Here is a 26515-nt window from a genome sequence, read left to right as displayed (position 1 = left end):
TGGCCAAAAAGGTTATATCATAAAGCTCAATAAAATTGCTGTGGGATTCTGACATAATTCATCATTGTCCTACCAACTGAAGCTTCAAGATAGACTTTTTTTTTTTTTTTTTTTTTTTTCCCCCTCCACGCTTGATCTCCCTGAAAGAAACATTATACACAGGCTATACAAAAACATCATGGACAATGATGAACAAGTTGCAACAAAACTCTCTAAATCTGGACCTAAGTCTGGCATTCATGGAAAGCTTGAACCTAAATCAAGGATTTCCTTATTAAGGACTGGTTGGTGGACCTTCCCACTGTTGATTCACACACTGCAGAAGCACAAAGCCCTACGAAGACAAGAAAGTTCTTTCATCCAGCCACAACTATTTCCCAAACTACACTGGGAATATCAACAGACAGCTGCAGTTGCTGGCGTGAGAGCAGTTGGGATATGATATTTCATAGATGTGGTCTACAAAGTGATTTATTCTATATTAACTCCCTGAAAAGACCAATGTGATGTTTGTATTTGTATATTAGTATGGCCAAGTATGATGCATATGTCATCGAGAAAGATGAAGCAAAGCAAGAGAAATCCTTTGCCAAGGATTCTGCAAATAATGAGAAGTCAGTTTGGTCAATGGACTTGTAAGCTTTGCCGCTATGTCCATACACCAATGCTAGCAGCCTGTATCACAAAACAAAATGCAGGTTCATATCTTTACCCTCTTCAACTTGAGATCAAAGAAAAGGTGCTGCTACATTTGGGATGACATTTGGGCGACCTCATTTGCAAGGTATTTGCACACCTTATCGCCATTTTGAAGGTGTGATCTAAGACCATAGCTATATGAAGACATTCCACCAAGGATCAAATTTGTTTTTATTTACCAGTAATTTGTTAAAATTTTACTTCCGCATGAGAACACAAATTTCCATATACATTGTGTTGACCAGCATATTGCTTTGACATTTTTTTTTTTTTCTCGGCCTGTGTGAGGCAGGGTGCATCACGGGGAGACAGATAGAGACGTCATCATGCTGTTAGTGGGCTTGCCGCCACATCAGCACTTCTACAGTTCAGCCAAGGACTCCTGCACACTGTTTATCCATCTTTCACCCAGGGAAAGGGAGAGGGGGGCCGATACACTTTTTATGAACGGGGGGTGCATAGCCCCTCAGAGATGCAGGATGTGGGCAAACAGTGAGAAATTGCTTTTCATTGTTTTTAGACAGGTTTAACAAACTTGCAGTACTGTGTAAAAAAAATAAAATAAAAAAATAACTACATACAAACAGTAGGCTGTCCCCCTCAAATAGTATTGTATTTCAGGCAAGTTTCACTTTTATGCCACTACGTTGCCTAAATAACATGTATCCTTTTATTTCAATGGATTTCTGCCATAACTGTCTTCCTTTTACTCGTTACCTCAAAATAAAGAAGACATTGCTGATTTAATGACCGAAGCTTGGAGTACCAAGTAGAAGAATAATGTGTCACGCATTTTCCATGAGCAACAGGTCTGGACTGCTGGCAGGCCAGTTTAGTCACACTTGTAACACGTGAAGAATATGGCTGCGTATTTTCTTGCTGGAATAAGCAGGGACATCCCTGAAAAAGACTTTGTTTGGATGGTAGCATATGTTTCTCCAAAAATTGTATGTATCTTTCACTATTAATTTTGCCTTCACAGATGTGTAAGTAACCTTTGCCATTGACACTAGCACAGCCCCAGAACCATCACAGATGCTGACTTTTGAACGTTGAGATGAGCTTTGGCGCAGAGAACCTGGTGGCGTTTCAGTAATATAATTTCCTATAATACGAGGCTTATAATAGGAGTATAATGAAGTATGACAACAGTAAGAAGAGTGAGTGGGAAAAGTGTCAATGTCAGGAGAAGTAGGGCTATGTTAAAATGGCCTTGCAAAAGTCAAGGCAGACATTTTACCATCACATATTGATTCTTTTTTTTTTTTGTTCATTTTAAAACTTAATTCATATGACAGGTCTACCATGTACAGGGGCCTATTTGAAAAAAAGGTCATCACAGTGCCTGAAAACCTACGCCAACGTGAACCTCTTACTGTCATGCACATGCATTTTGACGATAAATGTCCGTGTCACATTGGCTGCGACCACATGCTACATGTTGACAATGTTGTCAGCCTGAGTATGAATCAAAACTGTCACATGACATTCCCTTTCTAAATTCCTGCCTCATTACCTTGCTTGACTCCGTTTGGTAATTTTCAAGTCAAAAGGTTACAAAATGTTTAAATTGAACCCAAAGATAATCATCTCATGTTGAACTTGAAAGGCTCCCGGTAATGTTGTAATGTCCACTGGAGACTTCCAGTAATTCAAGTAGCAAGTGGAATTGAAGGCCACCTAAAATAATTTGACTTGCTTGAGAATATTAAAGGGCACAAGTGGGAGGTAGAGCGAGAGAGAGGGAGACGAGATGGACACGATTGCATGTGTTTCCATGCCTTTACTGTGCGTGTGAAGCCAAGAGTGGGCCTGGGGAAATGTCGTTCACCACTCGCTGGCTGAATTTCGGGACGTAGGAGGGAAATGACTTTGAACTGAACTCCATGGAAAAAGCTTTCATCCGTGTTGCATTTGTCACCCCGTCTTTAACCCAATGTCAAAATGGCCATCGTCCTAGTGTTTGTCTGCCTAAAGGACTCGAGAATTCAACTGCCCGTCATGTATGATGCCACACAACTTGTGACACAGTCTGTCTGGGTTCAGGGTTTGAATCTCTGTTGGAGTTTGCATGTGTTTTCTCCGGCAACTCCGGCTTCTTCCCAACGCATGCTCTGTAGGTTAAGTTTTAAAATTGTCCATTGGTGTAAATCTAAGTTTGGTTGTTTGGTATCTGTTTCCTGTGATTGGTTAGCGACCAGTCTAGGGTTTACCCTGACTCTTGTTGCACGTCAGCTCGTATAGTCTCCAGTTACCCTTGAAGATAATTTGTGTTATGACTGTTTTGGATTGGGTCCTTGTGTTATGATGTTGATATCAGTTGCTATGTAGTTACAATGTTCCTTATGATGAAGTTGTCAGTTGATATGCTGTTGCTATGATCTGGTTGTAACTTTTATTTTTCCTAGTCACTCTTACTTGATCATAGGCCTTGTAGCCTTATAATAATGTTTGATGGCGATGTATAAGTGACTCTTTGTTTGTCTAGTCTTATGCAGTTACTATGATGAAGTGGTCAGTTGCCATGCAGTTGCCATGGTCCCGTATTAGTCACTCTTATTTTGCCTCGTCATGAAAACATTTGCCTTTGTCATATGGACCTTTATTCTGTCATATACAGTTCATTGAGTTACTGAATGACAATTTTGCCAGTAAGTCGAGGTTCCTTAGCTGAGGATTCTCTCAGCACGTCGTGGTTTTTAAGGTTTTCTCTGAATCCAGCCAACTCAATATTTCTTATTTAAGGTTTTTCAGTCAAGTGTTTTATCCATCTTTCCATCCATTTTCTTGACCGCTTATTCCTCACAAGGGTCGCGGGGGCTGCTGGCGCCTATCTCAGCTGGCTCTGGGCAGTAGGCGGGGGACACCCTGGACTGGTTGCCAACCAATCGCAGGGCACACAGAGACGAACAACCATCCACACTCACACGCACACCTAGGGACAATTCGGAGCGCCCAATTAACCTGCCATGCATGTCTTTGGAATGTGGGAGGAGACCGGAGTACCCGGAGAAGACCCACGCGGGCACGGGGAGAACATGCAAACTCCACCCAGGAAGGTCCGAGCCTGGACTCGAACCGGAGACCTCAGAACTGGGAAGCGGACGTGCTAACCACTCGACTACCGTGCCGCCGTCAAGTGTTTTATTTTTATTTTATTTTTTTATTTTTCTGGCCATCTGCATCAAGTCCTTCTCTCTTCTGTTTCTATTTTTGTACATAAGCTCTGTTTCCAAACTTGCGTTCGGGTCCTAATTCCACACCTAACATGACAATTTGATGCCATGCGATCATTTCATCATCAGATCCTCAAACCTTTAAAGTTTTAATTGCAATTCTACCTTAGATGTGTCCCCAGAGAGCATGTCAGTAAGTCATTTATGTGAATAACTGGACCGAAAATGTCAGAGAATTGTACACTAAAATACCGAATACCAATGCTCAAACTCTACAGAAAAATGAATGTTGTTTTTGTTTGAAGTCAACCGTAAACATTTCCTGACAATAATATGTTATATGTGACCTCAATAGTCTAAACATGACATTCTGATTCATATTACATTTGTGCAATATAAGTTATGAAGCAAAATCCAGCCGTTTTTATCCATCTCAGGGGGCGTGTGGCGGCCAGTTTGCCACTTGCTGTCAACTGAAGATGACATTAATGTCGCTCATGTCCCTGGCTACAACCAATCATAGCTCACCTGTTTTCAGAAGCTATGCTGTGATTGGTTGTTACCTGAGACCTTCGCAACATTGATGCCATCTTCAGTTGAAAGCAGGTAGCAAAATGGCCACCCCCTGAGATGGATAAAAACGGCTGGATTTTGCTTCGTATATTCCACAAATGTAATATGATTCAGAATGTCATGTTTAGTCTAGTAAGGTCACATTGAACATTATTGTCAAGAATGTATTTTTTGGGGGGTACTTACCATTTAAATCAATTTTCTATATAAAATAAATAATGTACTCTAAACCTAGTCCTCTATTTTAATTTTGTTTTATAAGTTTGATATGCAGTAAACACCCACAATACAATCAGCCGAGGGATCAAATAGTTACCATGGAATTTTTTTTTTACCTGGTGGGCTTTAATTTCATAAAATTGAGCAATTTTCCTTCCTTGCGAAAAGGAGAATTCCAAGTACAATTTGACTTGACCTTTGCAGTGGCCCAGCGAACGTCGCTTGTTTTTTAATCTCAAACACAGTGGCCAGCTCAGACCATGACTACAAATAGGAGTTTTTGTTTCTTTTTCAGCGTGTGCTCAAGGAGAAACTGTTAAACAAAAAGATGAGGTAAGATTGAGGTTTGAAGCGTAACAGGAAAAGAGGTGTTCTGTCCTTTAAGCCACAAGGTTATGCAGCATTTTATCAAATCTCCTCTGACATTATCTTCCCTCCCGCCTCGTGAAAGCTAAACCCGCTGCAAAAACTGCCATACTGCAGTCTTCAAACGTTTGCACATCCCAAGCATTTTGTAGCCCAAATGTCTTTGTATGCACATCTAGAATCAATTCCGTTTTGATGGAGGAAAATGTACAAGTTCAGTCTGGCGGGCTCCTGTTGTTTACACTGTGCTCCAGTTTTTAACAGCTTCATAATCAAAAGCTTTTTCCCCACTCGGCTTTGTGTTGAACTCGGAGTCGTAATGGAGGAATAAATTGAAGTTGCTGGGATTTCAGCATACTATTATGTTTTATATGCTGCTCATTATTTCACACATAGACACATGTTGGCAGACACATTTGAAAAAAAAAAAAAAAAAAGTGTGTTGTCGTTACAGGACTTCAAAGCATTTTGCTTCCATAATTCTGATGTAATTCACCCCAATTCAGTCAAACTCAGCGCTTTTGTAATTGCACTTTAACTGCAGACCCCAATTAATTAAAGCAGATCTTTGTTCTTGCCAGCTGCTACAAAATCACTATTCAGTCTAAGAAGCGAAGATATTGCTGATCATCTGTGTGACGAGATGGTGAAATGAATTGATAGTGAAGTCAAACCCCAAAATTTGAACATCCCTGCAGTTTGGAAATTGACCAAATTTTCATGAGAAAATCCACCTTGGAAAACCTCGATTTCTGCAAATTACAGCTCAGTCAAATTCATCATCACTCTTGGAATAATGCTCCAAACATTTACAATCAATGATTGTTTACCATTCAATATTTCGATTAGATAGCAATCTAACTTTTTTTTTAAATGACAGTGGAGAAATTTCACAAAAATAACTCCATTTAGAGATAGACTGGTATATTTTTTTTCAGTGACGATACAGATTATCAGATTATTAGTAGGTCAAGGAGGCCGATAACCGATATTTGGAGCCGATATTCATTTTCAAGAAAAGGGAAAATATTGTCATCACAATTATTAAAAAAAAAAAAAAAAATGAAATTCCAGATCTTAGCTTTGTTGAAATTTTTTAAGCATATGTTTATTGAACAACTTTTTTTTTTTTTTTTTTTTTTTTTTTCTTAGTCACTGGACATCTTTGTTTTAAAATTCTAAAAAAAATAAATAAATAGTTCAGTCTGTCCCAAGGTTAGCATGTCTTAAAAAAATAAATAAATACTTAAACAAATATCTCCCTAATGTTTTCTACAGCAAATAAAGTTTTCTAAAATCTTGAATGTTATTTTTTTTTTTATACTTATCTTAGTTTTAGTATCAAACAAAAACAGAAGGTGCAGAGCGTTGCCTGAGTCAGCAGTATCTTTTAAAGTTAATTGAAAGTTGAAATAAATAGTTCCATGTAGTAAACGCAGTTTTAAATTGATCCATTATCGCCCGTATGATTCTTCAAAAAGGGCGATGCAATATTTTCCAAAATGCTGGCTGTCGAAAATGATAATGGGCCCGGCCGATAATCGGTTTATCGCGACTTCAGTTACTGGTTTGGTTTGATTGATGATGACAATGATTAAATCATTAAAATACTCATTAGTTGCAGTACCTAGAATTATATAAAATTGATAAAAATAAAAAATTAAAACAAGTTGTTCCGGCCTGTGATAAGATATTCAACAAGTTCACGTTAACTGACCATTCAACTGAAATTGTGACTAATATGTCCAGTGCATGATAATCTATGTTATATTATCTATTCATTGTCTGCACTTTCAACAATATATATGAAACGCTTGCATATTTATCCATGCCAGCATGGACAGAGCTATCCGGTTGAAGCATGTGTTGATGCTGCTGTGTTTGTGGTAATGAAGGCTGAAGATGGTGTTTATTTGGAGCTGCTTAATTAGCAGCAACAGTAATGAAGCCACATGGGACACAGTGTTGGTATCTGAACAGCCAGGACGGGATGATTATTTAGACTGGATTTGTCCAAGAAGCTGTTCTTTTTACTTTGTACACACCCGGGCGCACACACAAGCATTCGTTTGTTGATGTGCTGCCAGAAAAGGTACGTGCACAGACACCTCACCCCATGTGTGTGAGTGTTACGCACGTGTTTGTTTCTGCTTCCATATATATGTGTGTGTGTGTGTGTGTTTTGCAGCTTAAAGCAAAGCTTCCAGAGATTATTTGCTGTTTGTTTTTATGAGGGGCTACTTGATCATCGAGGTTTTGTTGCTAACGGCCTCAAATCTGCAGGAATTAAATTTCTCGATTATTTTTCATCCACTTTAAATTGCCAATTAAACCAGCACCAAAGGGGATTTGCGTATGAAGCGTTACAGTCAAATCAAACTAAGTAAAGTAAACACTGGTGCGGGATAATGTTGATCCAGAGTGACACACGGCAGCCATTTTAATTGGTTTACAAAGTCACATGAAGTAAACAGGTCAACTCATTTTTACCCACCATGTTTGTGACTCTTATCACCTGTTTGGGATGTTGAACTGCTTCCGTGCAGACCTCAGCTAGAATAGAAACACAATTTTACAGTGGGTGCCTATGTACAAAGTATTTAGCAGGAAGTTAAACAAATAATATAAATGCACTCGCTTATTATTTGGCAAATGATGGGCATTTTGTTGTCACTCTCTCTTGGTTCCCCCCCCTCCTTGTATTTGTTACAGTCCCAAATGTCAATTTCAACATTTTACAAGCTGACAACCAGGATGCTGAAACTGCAATAAGACTGACAACACACTTTCTCATTTGCTTTCCACTCCCTGCCCTCTGTCTATTTCTCACACACACATACACTTTCTTCTTCTTCCCTCCTTTTCCCAAGGTTACCAAACTAGCTTATGGAGCAGAATGATGTATCTATCTGCTGCTGATATCTGTTGTAGTGTGTACGAACGTACCAAATTTCAAGGTTGGATAAGATGTCATGCTGTGAGCAGGTTCATGTGATCACCTGAGGGTGGAGGTATTGAGCTCTGCACAGTTTATTCTCACTCTGTTGCTCCAACCTGAGGAAACAACTGTAGCTGTTAGATTGACATTTGTTGCAATGCATAAAATCCAACTTTGGGCAGGCAGTGGAAGATATATGAGGTAAACAGTAACATTTAAAAAGTATTGTTTTAGAAATGTTGTTTTAGAGTCGACAAACACTTTGATCAATGCATAGTCTTATATTTGTCCAAATCTATGCAGTATTCCCAAGAATTTAAGGAAAATTGTCACAATTCTCACAACTCTGAACAGAATAATTTAATGGATCCACACCTTTGTCCAAATTTGTGTACAGTTTAATGGGTTATTTCATGGCCCATGGCTTACCCATCCAATTTTTGTAGAATACCGCCTAGTTAAGTAGCTTTTACAAAATCCTCCGAACAAATAAACAAAATATTCTGGATCGTCTCCCAAATTTAATGGATTGTATTCCTTGGGGGATTATTATAGTACTTTCTTAGCTCTTGGGCAGAGGTATTCAAACGAAACAAAAAAAAATTAAAAAAAATGGGTTGACAAGGCAGGATGAGTGATATAAGAAGCAATGATGGAGAGATGGAAAATAAAGCTATAGTGAAGCAACAAATCAATACTTCACTGCTGGGTGTTGACGCGGTGGTGCCAACTGTCTCTCTTTGCTTCCTCACAGCTCGAGACACACATACAGAGACGCACATATTTTAAAGAGCGTGTCAACAGTTGTTAAGACATTGGGATTACCGACTGTCGGAATGTTAAGCAGCCTGACGCTATTTCCCTGTTAATGTGTTCTAAAAACTGTGTACACGGCGGTAGGAAAATCAGGAAAAGAGACCACATCCGTGACAGCACTACTAGTGTCACCTGTGCTATTCATGATGGAACATCCCAGACCAGAGTTTTCGTGGGTCATTACAAACATTAAGTCATTAAATGAATTTTGTTCAAATTCAGGCCTTATGGCATTAAGAAGCATTAAATACGTTGTTGAGAGGCAGTAAAAAATTGTTGCAATTGTAATTGTTGTTTTTGATTTATTTCACATACAACGTTGTGCAAAGGAGTTATTATAGCACAATTTAGCAGTACTGTGATTAAAAAAAAAAAAATGCATGTTTTTTGGGGACTGGTGACTAGTTGTAATTTGAACAAAATGGCCTGGAGTCCGCGAGTTCCTCCAAGTTCAAAATGGCAATTGCTCTGAATTTGAAAAGAAAACCTTACTTTTCCTGCCACCGGCATCCAACCTGAAACACTAATGCCACCCAGTGGCAAAAAAAAATGATCTCAACACGAATCTATGACTCAATGTTTCACACTCCTTTTAACTCTAACTTGTAACTATATGAATTACTAAAAAAATACTATATCAATGAACTAAATGATGCAACCACATTTATATTTGGCAACCATATGTCTCTACATTAACTCATTTGCTCCCAATAACTTATAAATAAGTTTTTTAAAAATGTTCTAAGTGTTCCAAAAACGTATTTATACGTTTTTTTTTTTTGTTTTTTTGTTTTGTTTTTTTTTTATATGCTAGAGCATTCAGAAGGCTTTGGTGCAGCCTCTCAACTGCAAAGAACGGTTGCAGAAATGGTAATTACACAAACGCCCAGCAGGTGGTAGCAGAGCAAAGGAGATAAACCAGGGCCATGTTGAAAAAAAGCTAAATTCCTAACAATTTTAATAGATTTGTGAAAATTGATGAAACTTAGCTATATTCTAATGCTAATTGCTGCAAAACAGAAACAGATAAAAACATACTTTTTTTTCCCTGATGAAAGAAGAGACTTTAATCTTTCTTTTGATAGGTTCCATGTTTTTATAGCAATAGAACACAATATTCTGTGGGCCTTGCAAAATCAGTCAAAATCCAGTAAAACAGCCGGGAGTGAACGGGATTGCTTCTGTGAAAATGGCTGGGAGCGAATGAGTTAACAATAGTATGAAAAACTTGAAAAACACATTTTATTGTACATTTACAACAGATATAACGTCTGATTAATTTATGTTTAATCACAACTATGGAAATCATGCGATTAATTACAATTAACAATTGTACACAGTACGGCGTGGGCATTTACTTTTAAAGTTTAAAGTTGCATAAGAAATTGTAGTAAAAACATTAAATTAGGTTTGAAGATACTGACAGAAACGCTGCACAGATGTCATCTAGATCAAAAGTTGAATATACAAATGTTGCACTGGATAGTGTTCCTTTTCAGTCCTGTAAGAGGCCGTTATGAGAATACTGAAGGTTAGTTGTGTTGCTTCAGGATGTTTTTTTTTTATAGCATTCTTAATAGTCATCTAAATGTACTTTAACCAGTACCGAACACCCAAAACACATCATGCATCACTTTACCGTGTACACGATATTTACATAACCTAGAGTTATGTCCTTTGTAATCCAAACCACGTTTGCAAGTCTCACTAGTGGAGTTGATCGTTTAGTTGCTCACTGAATTGAAGTCTCACAAGATATGTTGAGGTCTTAACCTTGTGCAACTTTAGAGGAGTATTTTCACAAAAATGTGTATCAAATACCAGATTGTACAACCTCAGGGGGCATTCAACTTTCGAGGTTCTGCTGTATGTAATATTTCTGGAAGGAGTGTGTGGGGAAAATAGATTTCTATCACTTTAATTCCTACCTTGACTCTCATCGTAGCGCTTTCATTGATTTAAAAAGCGGTGAAAAAAAAAGCACATCTTTTTCCACTCTTTGTATCATTGATATCAGTAGTACAGCCTGGGGCAAATACACTTCTTGATGCATATTATTCCTTCGATATATATCAAGCTCCACTACAGCATGTATTGGCAATGCTGCGAGCGGCATTCAATAGCTCCGCGATAGAATTTCTAGCAAATTGGGAAAATTGATCTGCCAGGTAAGGAAAAGGATTTTTCATGATCAATATTAGTCTCAAGCACAACAATTCTCACTGCTTCTACAACATGAAAGTACATTTTTACATTTATAAGCGTCTCACAGACTTCCTTACAAAGTTACTAACACGCACTGTATCGTGAAGAACATGTCAGGAGGACAAACCTGTAGGACAGACCACCCGGTGCACATCTACGGAGTGTGCGATGACAGTCTAAACCAATTAAGTCAGTCAGTGCTGTCAGCTCACCGCATCACTCTACTGTAGCTCGGGTTGCATTATTGATCTTAAGCCAGTTTAAAGTTGTCAGAGAACACCGCTGCCTCTCGGTTTTAGCGTGCGTCACAGGCTGCATCACCTTCTTTCTCATTTGTGTTTCAGAGGTGACTTGAAAGCGAAATACCAAGCCCTCCTATCGGAGTTGATGAGCCGGAAAGATGAAGGTTGAAAGCGCACACAGGGCCTTCGCAAGGCTGGTGTGAGAAAAGTGCCCACCTGTAGCGCCAAGTGCTTCGACATTTGTGTCACAGGTAATATATTTCACACTAGTCTGACACTTGGTTTGCTATTGTTCCTCTAAGTATCTGTTATGCACTCGCATAAATGTGCAACATTTTATGTTTAATGTTAACAAAAGTGAGTTGTACATAGCAACATTGCAAAAGCGTACCTACTTAACATGGCGTTTATTAAAATTAAAAGTTTGAGTCAAACTGAAACTTGGAAAAAAGTTTATTTATTTATTTATTTATTTTTTACATTCTGTATGATGGGTTTTATTATAACTTGGCCCTGAAGGATATCCATTCTTCTATACAGTAAATGCCATACCAGATCATAATGTAGCTTAAAAAAAAATACTCTTTAACTCTGTTGCTCATAAACAAGCACCGTTTACGAAAATAAGGGTAAAGAACAAAAATAACCTGGTTCTCATCTGAAATTGCTGCAATGTTGCATAATGCCTTCTAATGCCCATAATGGACTCTATACATTCTGAATATTCATTTGATGGTTGCACAATGCCTTGCATCACTATTGTTTTTAATGATTTGTTTTCAATCAGGATGTCAATAGAAAATACAGGTTGCCCTCTACTAAACATCCCTGAATAAATAAAAGTTAAAATGAAGAAAATAATTAAAGCGAAAAAGAATATGCACCACCTGAAGTTATTTGCTTTGCTGTAATTCCATGCCTTCTCTCAATACAAGCCTCAAGCAGAGAGAATTTACATAAACCTGTAACAGCGGCGCTTTATCATTTAATTGCTCCCCAGTGTAAGAGACACCTTAACATGCAAATAATACAGAAATTCTGAATTAAAATCCGAATACAGTGACTTGAATGGGGCATTTGTGAGTGGTTGACAACTGCGGCCCTCTTTGCTTAAAGACTTTTCAATTTCCTTCAGGCTGATAGCAGAAGTGACATGCAGGCTTTTAAGTGGGACTCTACAAATGTCATGTGTGTTGATGAGTCTGCTGTGAGCTTCGGATCGCAGCCTTTAGGGGAAATACGTTTCTATAGTTAACAATAACGGGGACTTTAGTAGGATTATATACCATTCATTAGTAATGCATTTTATTTTATAGGCAAGGGCATAAAAATCACAGGATTTATTGCCAAGAAGTGGGTCTGTTGTATGGAATTTGTTGATGATTTGCATCTCTCGCCAATTTGCCAAACAATCTAAATATCTTTCTTCTTTCTTCAGCAAGTGGCAGTTGCGATTTTGTTAAGGCTAAGACTTGAAAAAGGCGCTACTTTCAAAACAATGACGTATGCTTGTACATGCATACATACATACATACATACATGCAGATGTGTTGGCTAGTTTTAGTTCCTATCAGCTTCTCCGCCATGTCTGTTGAGTGCAAAAGACGGCTGCGCGTGAATGTGAATAAGCTCTCACTTCTTCCTTACAATTATGTTCTTGTGAGACAGTGTAATGTGAATGGTGTCATGTCAGGATCTGCTCGTCTGAAAAGCCTCTTAATGAACGTAATATTAGGCCAAGATTAAATTCAGGGTTGACAAAGCACATTAATTAACAAGAAGTGGGTTGTTCTCTGTAAGTGGGAGCAGCCTCTCCTTTGAGTGCCTGCATACAACAGGAAGGCTTAGCAGTGTGGTTTACCTGCATACTAAGACATGCTGAGTAAGTCCTTCTGTGAACACTGATTGGTCCCCGTGGACACATGGACTCACTGATTGGTCCTCGGTAGACACAGGGCAGCAGGCAGACAGTCCTCATAAAGAGAGATGGATGTTTAATATCTTGCAGCTCCCTGGATGTGTGTTTGGTCCTGTGTCTCTTATGTGTTGTTGTTTGTCTCACTGTTGAAGCGTGATTTTTTTTTCTTTCACTCTCTCTATTGCTTTTGTCTGTAAAACTTCCTTGACTATTTTCTGTCCTTTTCTCCCTCTCTTTCTTTCCTCCAATGGTAGCTTTCATAAAATGCTCTTCTGTGTGAAATGAGACGGAGGAGATTGGCTTGGAGTATTAGCGCTAGAGAGGGAGAGAGATTCAGTAAGGAGGTTGTAAAAATGAGTCCTCCGCGGGGAAATGCCCACAGCTGTATTAAGATCTGTCTCCTTGTCTTTTAAATGGCTCCCATTCTCCAACTAATTGTTTTGAAGCCAGCCTTGTAAATCCCTGGCGAGATCTGGCGCTACTCACAGAATTAGCCCGGAGTTACAGAAATATCTCCCTTTTATCAATCTTTGAGAGGGAAATATATATTTTCACCCTCTCCCTTGTCCTCTCTCAATCTGTAAAAGTCTTTCTGTACATCGTCTATTGTACAGTGTGCTTCATAAAAGCCTTTGTGTTTAATTCATTTCACGAGCAACAGGAAACGGACAATGTGGCAAATGTTGACAAACTGAATACAGTAAAAATAACGGCCCTTTTTTCTTTTCTTTTTTCTTTTTCTTGTTGTTGCAGGAGTTTTTAGCCAAACATATTGTACAGCCGTACAAAACTTTTTTTTTTTTTTCTCCAGATTGAGGGGGTAATATTCAGAGAAAAAAAACTCACAGGTATACGAGAAATAAACTCACAAATTTGCGACTTTATAAAGTGCCAAATTTGCAAGAAAAAAACTGTTATTTTCTCGCAAAGCCGGGAGTTTATTTCTTGTAAATTAAAAAAAAATTCTCGCAAATTTGCCACTATAAAGTCACAAATTTGCGAGTTTATTTCTTGTAAATTTGTGAGTTTTTCTCTCCGATATGACCCCCCTCTAATATATATATACAATGAGTGCACAAGTTGATTCATATTTTAATAAAACTACTTTTAATTTGAAAAGAAAAACATACTGTTGCTGTCTTAAAAAAAAAAAAAACATCCAACATGAACCACTGATCTCATCTAGTGGAAGAAAAATGACCTCGACACAAATCTATAACTCAAATAACTCTTTTATGCTCTACAGTAATGTCTATCCATCAATTAAAATGACTGTATCAATGAACTAAATGATACACAATTTTTTATGAGGTAAACATATTTTGTCTACTTTTATGTTAATTAACAGGAATATGAAAAAGTTGAAAAAAAATTATTGTAAATTTAGAACATATAAAATGTGCAGCTAATTTGTGATTAATCACAAGTGAACTATGGAAGTCATGCGATGAATTACAATTAACAATTTTAATCAACTGACAGCACGAGTGTAATCAAATGTTAGTTCCTTAATAATGTGCTATGAAATGCCTTGTTATGAATCATGCCGAGATTTCTTTCTCATATTTTGCTACTCCTGCAGCTTTGTAACACTACAATACAGTAAACATAAAATAGTAATGACAAAAAAAAAAAAAAAAAAACCCAATACAGTATATACAGTCAGGGCTGGGCAATATTTTGAAAAAATATTGATATCGCGATATTGGCCCATGCAATATGCATATCGCAAAGACATGTAATAAGTTTCATATGGAATTTTATGCTTTTATTGGAAGTTGACCAGTCAGACGCAAACTTAAATGTGCATCACCATCTAATAGTTGACCATTATCGAGGGTAATTACAATTAATTAACTAAGAATACTTAGCTTGCATGTTTTTGCACATGAAAAAAAAGTAATTCTTTGATTTCATAATAAAAATGCTATTTCTTTAGGTACATGTTAAATATCGTAATAATATCGATATCGCAATATTCAACAACTATATCGCATATTGCATGCTTTTCCAATATCGTGCAGCCCTATCTATACACAGTACAGTTTGAACTTTACATAGTCAAGAGGATGCAAAATATGCAGTAGACAGTGCAGCGTCAGGTGGAGTGATGTGGAGCTTAAGTTTCGGTCCAGTTTATTTAGCCCATTTTACTATGATTACCGTACTTTAGATTGTTTGCATTTAGTTTCATTAATGGTCATTCATTCTTTTTTGTTTTTTACAAAGATTGATATTATTCGCTTATCAGTTTCCCCTGATTGTAGTAGCAATTGCTTCACAATTATTATTATTATTATTATTTTTTTTTTTTTTTTTTTACTACTAACACCAGTGTTTGAATATTGTTTTCTGGAGTTCACGTTAGAACTCAAGGGCACTGCGGTAATGAGTTAAACTTTCTAATGAAAACTTTTAAAGCGCTAAACAACCTTGGGCAGCAATGTTGTATGGGGCAGTCAAGCCAAGGTGAAGGGACTGTACATCAGAAGGTGGAGATAGTACCAAGGAAACAAGAGAATTAAAGTATTAAATTGTTGCTTTGTGAGCATGACTCAATGTCAACCCTGAATCAACAACCTTGTCAAGTTGGTATATTTATCCACACAATGTGACTCAGAGCCAAGGGGACTTTGGAGGAAAGTGCGGCCTTCCCTTTGTATGCAAGTCAAATGAAGCCAAGTTAGTTTGACTGATATGGATATTACTGGGCTGGATATTACCACCGAAGCAGGTTTTTCCATATTCATGCTGATTATTTTTGGTCTTTTCACACAAAGCGGGATTAAATGCTGCCTGCTGAACAGTCAGAAACCAATCAGTGGCTTTGATGTGGAGCCTTGGCAGACGAAGGGTGGGAGAAGTGAAAGGGGAGGGAAGAGAACGGCTGTTTGGGGGAGAAGTAGAGTTGAGAGGGGTGGAAAAAAGGCTGTAAACAGATGAAGGAAGCGAGAGAGAAAAGCGAGCACACTTGAGAAGGACCCGGAGTGAGACGGAGAGTTGAAAGAGCGTCCGTTCTGGTCAAGATGAGATGGTTGATTGCGTATGGATGCCATCCAGGAAGTATCCGGAGTGGATTGGAAGAGCGTGGAGTCCTTTGAGAGCTTCTCTTTTAATCATGGCTGCCGGGGCTTTGGGAACTCGCCTCACCAAGGAGAGGACACTCTTAATTAGACAGCATGTTACCGCACATCCCCGTTGAAGCAACACCCTGCACGCCAATGATTACACTTTGTTTTTGTCTCACACCAACAAATATGTACAAACCACTAAAGTTATGCTGGCTTTTGTTGACCTTTTTCCACATACATAAAATCGAGCAGTGTACAAAATAGTCCCATTTATGAATCCTGAAATGGGTAGTAGGAGTATCGCTAATTAAATAAAAAGTAGTCCCCAAAGAATTACTTCAGTACTTGGTAAAAAAAAAAGAAAAAAGTAATGAGTAGTTTATCTTTTTTTAAATTAAAGAATAAATGTCAGCTTAATATTCCGTTTTCTCAAGTTCAAAGTGGAATTGTTGTAGGTGGATTTATTTTCGATAATTCTGTATTTTTTTTTTTTTGTGTAATCATTTGTTTTATATTTCAATTGGGAAACAAACCAATATTTTAACAAGACTTTACACTGATCTGAATGACTGGATCGGGATCATGATATTTAGCTTTTTATGCAAAATTGGTGATCGGCTATAATGTCTTAATTTGCCCAATCAATCAATGACATCATTGATTGCCTTCAAAATAAGACATTACATGTTATATTTAACATCCATCAATGTTTTTTTTAAGAATTCTTTTGAGTTTAGATTTTTTTTTTTTTACATTTACATTTAATCACCTGCAAATGGAGGCCGTCAACTGTGGAGTTGTTTGCTCCAACTTCTGATCGAATTGGTGATTTGGTTCTCATTTTATTCAAACTCACTGAACGGTGATCGGCCGAAAAATCCTGATCATGTAAAGCCTATTTGTAACTAAATTCATTTAATAATAAACTATAATGATTAAGTGAAAAGTAAGGCACTCTAATAAGTACCTTTTGCAGATAAATATTGTATCACGTTTTCAATGTAGCATGTCCGCCATGTTTGTAATGCGTTGCAGTCGTACTTTTCTGGCGTAGGCTAGGCATGCCCAATTCTGAATCTCATATAGGGGTTAATACATAATACATGACATGCACTCGACTTTTTCAAACTACTCCAAACATGTGACAAGGCTAAATATGCTAAACGTCATCGCCGCATCTAGGCAGTTTAGGGTCGGACTCTGAGGGAAAGTCTTGAGCCAGAGCGTGCCCTCTAAGCCAAGAGCAGCCCCAGAGCCAGGCAGGCACTGACAATGTGACTGATGCTGGCTGGCAGCTGGCTACACACTCCTACTGTTAGAGAGGTGAAAAGATAGAGAGAGACAGCGGGGAGAGATGAATGATTCAGGTCATGTGTCAGAACAGGATTGATTTGGATCCCGACCAAAAACACTGATGGCTTATGGAGACAGAGATATGGATGGCGTGACAGAGAAAGAATGACTAATAGATTTTGGATACCTCAAGTTGCCAGTTGGCTCCTGTTGAATGGAGGAGGTCATTGGGAATTAGCTGGATGCTATACTCGAGCGGGATTGCTTCTGCTTGTGAGATTGGGATCTGTTGCTATTTCAGCACTTAGGACTATACGGCTTCATGTTGTCGCAATAAAGAGCTCACATCTTGTGCACAATGGAACGTGGCACAAAGCATTGCAGATATTCAGAGTCATGGAGCTTTTTAAGTCCATGCTAGCTGCCTCATCCCTCTATACTGCAGAGTATCTCATCAATTCTCCAAGCATTGTCTTGCTCCGCATTGTCCTCTAAAGCGGCCAGATGCCCACAGCCCACCAAACACCAGAGCAGACACAATAGACCAACACGGAGAGAAGCGGAGTCTTGGCACAAGGAAGCTGCATATACCCACAATTAACACGTGCACAAACTCACCTATGGCGCACACATGCTCATGCACACTCGCCGGGGCAAAAAAGCTGGCGCAACAAAAGCAGAGGGCCAGGCTCCTATATACAAGCCCTGCGGGGTTTAGGATGGACACACACATATACACATTGCACACAAGATAATCCCGGAGACCACATCCTGAAGACTGAGACGAGAGATGCAGGGAGAGGCGTTCCTCAGGCAGGGGATCACATCAAATGAAGAAAATGATGTTGATGTGGAGTAGAAAGAAGGGAACAATGATACAAGCTCAACTGTTTGATGGGAAAGGACACTCCATATACACCAGAAGTCTATTGAACTGGTTTAAAGGGATACTTGACTCATTGAGCTTTTTTACGCAGTAAAAAGTTAATATTTTGTCCAAAATTTATTTGATCGTTTCATTTTTTTTCATGTGCAGTTAATACCTTTAAAAACATTTTTTCCACATGTTGTCACCTGAAGATGACATCACCTATGCTGAGAAAGTCAAGTCAAGTCAAGTCAAGTCATCTTTATTCATATAGCGCTTTCAAACAGCCTTAGCTGTCACAAAGCGATTTACAGAAACACAACAAAACAAACACAACATAAAACATTAACATTAGGTAACAACCATTTGTAGTTCACCTGTTTTCTGGGTTTGGTCAGCAAACTGAGCCATGTTATCTATGTAGGTTAATTGTAAATAATAAGTTATCATACATTTGCTGCAATGAAGAACTGCTACTGCTTGCAATGAAGAATGCTTTGCTTTGCACTCACATTCACATAGCCTGGCTATTTGAAGATGACTAAAAAAAAACCTGAAGAACCACATCTAACGCAGCAGAATGGGTCGAGCCAGTCTGCTGACGTTGCCTGTTTTCTGTTAAGAAATGATTGTAAACTTAACCACACATGTACTCAGCAATCTTCCACTCACATGCACAACACATAGACAAACAAGTACACTGTGTTTCAACTATGTCTTGCATTTTACTTTTTAGGGTTGGAACACCCATGTAACTAGGGGCGGGCGTGGAAAACCAAATAAATAGAGGGTGAGGAGAGGAATCTTCAGAGTGCAGGAGAGAATTGTGTCAGTCAGTTCCTCTCCTCTCTCCTCACAAGCCCTGAACTGAATGTCTTCTCTCCATTTTGTGTCGTGTTTAATAGATGTCAAACAGGTAACCCTGACAACCTACTTCCTCAGCACAGGTGACATCACCTTCAGTCGACAGCAAGAGGAAAAAATATTTTTTAAAGGTATTAATTGTACATGAAAATAATGAAGTTATCATATTAATTATTGACAAAATATTAACTTTTTACTGCTAAAAATGGCTCAATGAGTCGAGTATCCCTTCAACATACCCTTGTGTCCATGCTCTTGGGCCGTAAGTTTGATAACATTAACACTAGACTATAGAAAAGCACATCACCCCAAATATGGTCACTGAAGTATCAGGAAGTGTTTGGTCATCTACTCAAATGCAAATAACTGCTGTGGCTCTTCTCATAGATAAACCAAATGCTGAGGAAGGGTAAGGTATAAAGGACAGCTCGAACAAAGCTGGACTAGCACACTCAGAAGTTAAGTGATAAACTGACTTTTGTGACCAAAACCAGAATACACACACGCACACACACACACAAACACACACCAATTGGCCCCATTCTAGCCCAAACTTGGTGCCGGGATGTGCAGTTACATATCATGCCTGACGTGAACAGTGCTGTATGGTAAAAATACAAGATAAACTACTTAGCTTGTCATTGCTAACTGTCTGTACTCAACACGTGATCAAACTGAGGATCTTTGGCTGAATAATTAAAGGAAAGCATGTAGGAAGTGTATTTGCAGCACAATGCGTGACGTGCTTGGTTGTGTGACAGACGGACTTTGTGTGTACTCAGGTGTGTTCTCATCAAGATGCAAGTTGGTTCTAAAGTACAAACTCACTTAAAGATATGGGATCTTGGAGAGGAACCATACACAGCATTTTTCAAGACGAGAAAACTGCATGGACCGAGTTTCCACCAATTAAAAACAGCACAGTAATAGGTACTCTCTTTCTTTCTTTCTTTCTTTCTTTCTTTCTTTCTTTCTTTCTTTCTTTCTTTCTTTCTTTCTTTCTTTCTTTCTTTCTTTCTTTCTTTCTTTCTTTCTTTCTTTCTGTCTGTCTGTCTGTCTGTCTGTCTGTCTGTCTGTCTGTCAGTTCTATTTCCAACGATAAACAAGATGTCGAGTCATGTAAATTAGGTCAAGTATCTTGAATAGTGAATCGAAGTCAAATGTTTTCCAAGTTTTTGGCAAGCAAGTCACAAGTCTTAAAAACTGCAACTTGAGTCTGACTCAAGTCTAGTCATATGTGTCGAGCCCCGCCATCTTTCAATAATAACGGCTAAGTATTGTCTGGCAGTAAGATTATTTGATGCCTATTATGACCATTCTAAATGTTTAATCTTAAGAGACACAGAACTGGCATCTGCTAATTTAGCCACTAGGACAAGCCACATAAATAAAAGTCAGACTGTAGTTCCTTTAGGATAGCTCCTTAAGGCCGTTTTGTTTTTAAATGCCATACTTGCAATGTGATATTTCCCAGGAAGAAAAAATTGATCAAACCAGTCTGACAGTATCTTTGACAAGCTACATTCTAACATTTTGCCTTTAATAACAGAACTGTTGCAGCACTACATTGACTACACTACATTGTCAAAGGATGAAAGAACGCACCTCTCAATCATCAACAACGCTGTTTAGACCGATCATGTCTGAATGAGGAGGTTAAGGACATTATATGACATAATTATCAGTACAATACTGTAGGTTGGTATATGGCTCAGAATGTCACATTGTCAAACGTTTTCATACATAAAGCGATTCACCCTCAGGGAGAGTCACTAGGAATTGATGCTACAAGTGATATTTATGGTATTAAAGTGAGGTAGTGACATTTCAGCCAGACAGCCATGAGACCACCCGTCTGGTGTCTGGCTTTCTGAATATTTGCCACCGCTGCATCAGCTCATAAAGAACAACACTTGGCTATCTGCTTGATGTCTGCAAGCAGACACTTTCTCTAAATAAGGAAATTGGCAGGGCAATATACTGCAAGCTGTGACATGTCTTCTAAAGATATCAGAAAGGAAGGGTGTGACATTGGTTCCTATTGTGGCCTTCTAAATACATTTACACAAGCAAATCACTGGGCAATAAATCTTATTTAATGGGGAATGCTACACTCTGTTTTATAGTCATCTTATAAGAATTTAGTAGGAAATCTTACTAAAGGTTAAGCACCATATTATGTTCTATATGGGCCTGTCTTAAAAACTTGACATGCATGTAAAACATACTGGGCCCAAAGTGCCATAATTTCTGTTCTCGAGAAGAAGAAGAAAAAACATTATTCGTCCCACAATGGGGAAATTTGTTTTTTACAGCAGCAAAGTGTACACATATTAGACACAAAAATCACATCAATGCATCCCAAAATAGATCAGTACATCAGGCAATAAAAGTGAGCAGAGTAATTGCTGCAGTGTGTCTTGTAACGTTACATATACAGAAATTAGTTTGAGTGGCACTATTTTACGTAGCATGAAAACAACTACGGTATACAACTAGCAATATAATCAGTTGCCTCATCTATCCTTCCCTCCTTCCTCTCTTTAGTTTTTCCTCTGGTCTCTTGAGATCTCCTTAATTTTTTTATTAGAATTTAGAGGTTTCTGTGGTTGGCGTAAGACTCTGATTTTGTAACCATGTGGATGGCAGGAAGTGTTTAGTTGGTGCTGGATTTTACTTTGATCATCTTTCTTTTCTTTGACCTTTCCTCTGGTCTCCTGACCTTCTGAACTTCACGACTCTGGCGAGATTCTGAAGTATCCGGTTAAGGTGAAGGGTAATGGGATTTTTATTAGGTTTTAGGTGAATTAATGAGTATAAATTTACACGTATTTGCACGCACGCACGCTCACATGCGCACACATGCACATATGCGCGCACACGCACACCTACGCATAAAATACACACATATATATATATATATATATATATATATATGAAATCAGTTGAGAATAAATAGAATAAATACTGTGACAGCATAGCAGCCAATTAGCATGATTTTTCCCCCCCTCCCGTGCCTTTCCATTATCACATGAGATGATTCTTTGTTGACCAATCAACGGGGATCAACATGTTTCGAACCGGCATACACAAAGCAACCGCTACCCATTGTGCTGAAAAATGGTTTGGATCTGAAACTATTTTGGAATCTTTTACAACAGAGACTCAGAAATAGTTGCTGGAGATGCTAGTCTGCTTCTGTCGAGGTGCCCGTGAGCAAGGCACGTCCTCGCTCTTTGTGTGCCTGTATGCGTTTGATCTGTTCCACTGTGTGCTGTACAACATAAAATATACAGCAAAGTGGACATTGAATTTCTTCTTGAGGCCTAATAATAATGCTGTGCCCAAAGGGTCAAGCTGATGTAGAATTATCTTCCTCCCTCTATATTTACCACGTACGTGCTTACCTGTCCGTCTCCCTATTTTGCCACCTTTTTTTCCTGTGCCTGTTAGCGACAGCTCCCGCGCTGGATACTTTGGGCAGGAAACTCAGCATCTTGACTAGCTGTCTTCTCGGCTGACAGCAGAGTAGCTGAGAGCTGAAGAATCAGGAAACAGCTTTTATCTTGTCTGTCTCCTGCCTTTTGCTCCCAACTCCCAACTCTGCATCTGAGAGCGAGACAGAAACTGTAAGGGTGTGGGCTTGTTGGGTGATGATTGGGAGGTTGATAAAAGCAGGACAGAGCAGGGAAATAATATTACACAGAGAGAAATGAGAGGAAGTGAGACAGAAAGCTGATGGCGGCGTCTCTTTAAGAAAATGCTTTGTTTCCCCTCCTTCTGGCTCTTTTGATGTATTCAGACAAACCCACAGTGCTCCGATGGTGAAACGGGCGCAGCAACAACAGATGAAGAGTGTCAGCTGGTGGTTAGGAGGCTCGCGCACGCTGCTTATCTGCCGCTTTCTCCCCAAATGCCTTCCAACTTGCTCCTTCACTCCCTCTTTTGTCTTGCTCTTCTTGCCTCCCTCCTGGCTGAGCTGTCGGAGTGAACTTGAGATGAATGATCCGCCAAACATCGGATCACTAACAGAAAATTGCCAGGCAGGATGTACAGCCTGAGAAGTTGAACCACTGCCACACAGATACTTGCCTGAAACCGTATACAGTTCCAGTCGAAAGCAAGTGGCCTGTTCAACTAACTCCTCAAAATAGCTCATTTGATTTGTGATGGGGATTTAAATTGTCTTAATGTCTTTGAGCTGTATTGCGGCATATTTCATGTTCAATTCATGAAAATGCACCAACCGCAACATCATGTATACATTTGTAGTATATAATGAGGTCCAGTACAAGAGTTGTCATAAACTATGCTGGTACATAGATAAATAAGGTCTAATTTTGCATAATATTTATTATTGTGGTTTGCGGTGTTGGAGAGCTACACTGTATTTTGTTGAATGTTTCTAATATTTTAACCCTCTTGTAACAATTTTTTTTTTTTTGATTTTGTGCGTGGACCCTATCCTCAGCTATTTGCTTAATGATTTCTCACAATAAGAAGAGAGAAAAATGTCGACAATACAACATTTCTATAAATCTCTTCCAGTGTGCCAGTGTCTTCTCAGCATGTGTATGTTTTTACTCGGTTTAGCAGCTATTAAAATGCATTGAATAAATATTTGCTAGTTAGAATCTTGTAAATGAAACGTTATACTTGAGAATTGGTTGTTTTCTGTAGAAATATTATCCGATATTACTGTATATTATTCTCCCAAAATAACATTTAGGTAAGTTTTAGCACATATCTTTTATGTGTATAGTTAGATCAGCTGAAGGACACTTGGACACAGCTTCTCCCAAATGCCTCTCTTACTTTAAAAAAAAAATATATATATATTTGTAAGTATACTAATACTCAGTCTTTTTTATTAAAAAAAAAAAAATCAACATGTTGCATTTTGAAGATAATCAGTACTGTATTAAAAGTCTGAGACATTGACGTTAACGTATGTTGTTTAGGAAGCACAGTGACTTCTTAATGCCTGACTGAGATTTAGCGCCACTAATCTACAGTCAGCACTTCTGTCTGAAGCTTAATGGTTTTACTGTGCTGTGGTGTGGCTGCAGTATTGTATTTGACATTCTCGCACACGCACATGCACGCATATGCATGGACACCCAAATGCATAGACTGACCTTGACTAAGAAGCTCTCGAAGCTGTAATAGACTTATGGAGCATTTACACTGCCTTGGCCCACTCTCCAGTCATAATTTAGTGTGCTATTGCTGCCTGTTGTATATGTTCACCCTTTACTGTCTAATCAGTGAACATGTTCTATATGAGCAGTGCCTAGAAAACAGAAAGCAAATTTGTATGCATCAAACGGTGTATACAAGCATTTAACAATGGCGGCTGATTCATGGTATCAAGAATAAAGTATCTTGATAGGTCAACATAAAGATTTACAATGAATAATCATAAGAAGTAGGGACATTTTTTTTTTCTTGTGTAAAGTCAATATGAATCAAAAGTAGATTTATTCTTTTTTGAAGCACAGATTGGAACCTTTTTAATTTGTCAGACTTCAGCACTCCCAATATTAATGTTACACTCATCACCTGATTTCAGCTGTACGGGAAGGATTTAATTTATTTCATTACCCCTTGAAAAGGCAATTCATCAATTAGGGCATATGTGATCTTGCGGCTCCATTCACCATGTCATTGAGGTTTGACTAATATTGGGTGATAATAAGTCTTGGCAGTGATTTAATGAGAGTGTGAATGTCAGCGTCTCCATACAGTAGGTGTCTTCCTTGAAGTGTCCTTCCTTCCTTGTATCGCTGTGATTGCCCGTGTGTGTTTGTGACATTGCTTTTGTTTTTATATCGTTCATTCATGTGTGTGGTGCGTGCAGCGGGCGGCACCGCTAATTTGATGTGTCAATGCTTGGTTCCCCCCAGCATGATGATTACCTCTGTCAGCAAACCATGAGCTGGAAAATAGACCTCCATTATTTATGAGATTAACTCCAGTGGTCAAGGATTCGAAGATCTCCTCAGCAAAGTCAATGACGATGAAAACAGGTTTCTTGCTGCAAATGAGGCTAAATCTGTGTCGTGGTTGAACGCATGTAAAGTTTTAATTTTTCTTCACATTTTTCATGAATTCACTCCTGTGATTTGACGGAGTCCTGCAGGTTTTATAGATTTCCCTACTCGAAGTGCAGCTGATTCCAATTAACAGGTTCGTTATCAGGCTTCTGCAGAGCTTGCAGATGAGCTGATCATACATCAGCTGTGTTGAAGAAGGGAAATATCCAAAACCTGCAGGACTGCAGCCCTCGAGGATCAGCTCTCACCACCTGTGGTTTAGATGGTGAAAATTGTGTATGGGTTCAAAGGGGCAAGAGGAAAAAAAAAAGTTGCAGGATTTGGCTTCCTGGGGGGAGAAAAAATCATGGATTTCATGGGAAAATGTGATAGGGTGTCAAAGTCAGCTGGAAAGGGCTAGGTTTGAAAAAAATTGAATAGTCAATTTTGATCGATTTTATTTTTCAAGCCCGATCGCGTTTCATAAAAAAATAAATCGATTATTTTATAGATCTCTTTTTCCCATAAATTCTCAAAAAAATAGAATTTTAAAGGCCTTTTTTGTATCCTTCTTGTTTTCTTGAAATTTACTGTTCACACGTAGTATTTTCTTACATTTATGAAAAACCTGACTCGAATCTAATCGGGAAAAATCTAAATCGAATCAGTCGAGCAAATTAGAATCGATACCCAGCCCGACTATAAACCTCCCTAGTAGGACCATCTTAAGACAAGAAATAACCAGCAGAATGGACAATTACAATCACTGATAGATTCATTTTCTGAACGTATCTCTTTACCGTACGAACTCTTGATGCCAGTAATCAAAAACATCTTGAAAAGGTTCAGCCATGACATTTACTTTCACATTTTTTTTACATTTTACTCAGGGTCAAGTCTACAAATTTTGTGTCTCTACGCAGGACAAGATGTTTCTGGGTCTTTGGTTTGGCCAACCTGTGTTCTCCGAATGGTCCAGCCAATTAGTCACTTGGGTTCAATATGGTTAGATTGATAATTAGAGGGTGAGCTGGTAAAATCAAGTTTGCCAAAGAATTAAGAGCCAGTTGATCTGGTGGCAATTAGGGAATAGGTGTCCTGGAGAAGTTAGTCGACTTATTCCACCCACCACACGAACCAAATGGTGGTCATGTATCTGAATCTGCTTCTACCAAGATGAAAGTGGCCAAGCTATTTCTTAAAAAATGTGATATCTCTGCACTGTCCTTCCA

General features: G+C 38.6%; 1 long non-coding RNA gene across 1 annotated transcript in view; it reads left to right on the top strand.

Moving 5' to 3' along the window:
• The window catches only part of LOC144022755 (uncharacterized), a 35817-nt gene that overhangs the window by 4108 nt on the left and 5194 nt on the right, over positions 1-26515 (top strand). The window contains exons 2-3 of the long non-coding RNA XR_013284393.1: positions 11337-11485; positions 20031-20178. This is a non-coding gene — a long non-coding RNA (uncharacterized LOC144022755). The remainder of the gene's footprint in view (positions 1-11336; positions 11486-20030; positions 20179-26515) is intronic.

This window comes from Festucalex cinctus, chromosome 7 (genome assembly GCF_051991245.1).
Source record: "Festucalex cinctus isolate MCC-2025b chromosome 7, RoL_Fcin_1.0, whole genome shotgun sequence".
Classification (NCBI taxonomy): domain Eukaryota; kingdom Metazoa; phylum Chordata; class Actinopteri; order Syngnathiformes; family Syngnathidae; genus Festucalex; species Festucalex cinctus.
Note: the sequence above shows the minus strand (reverse complement) of the source record. Positions and strands in the feature narration are given on the sequence as shown.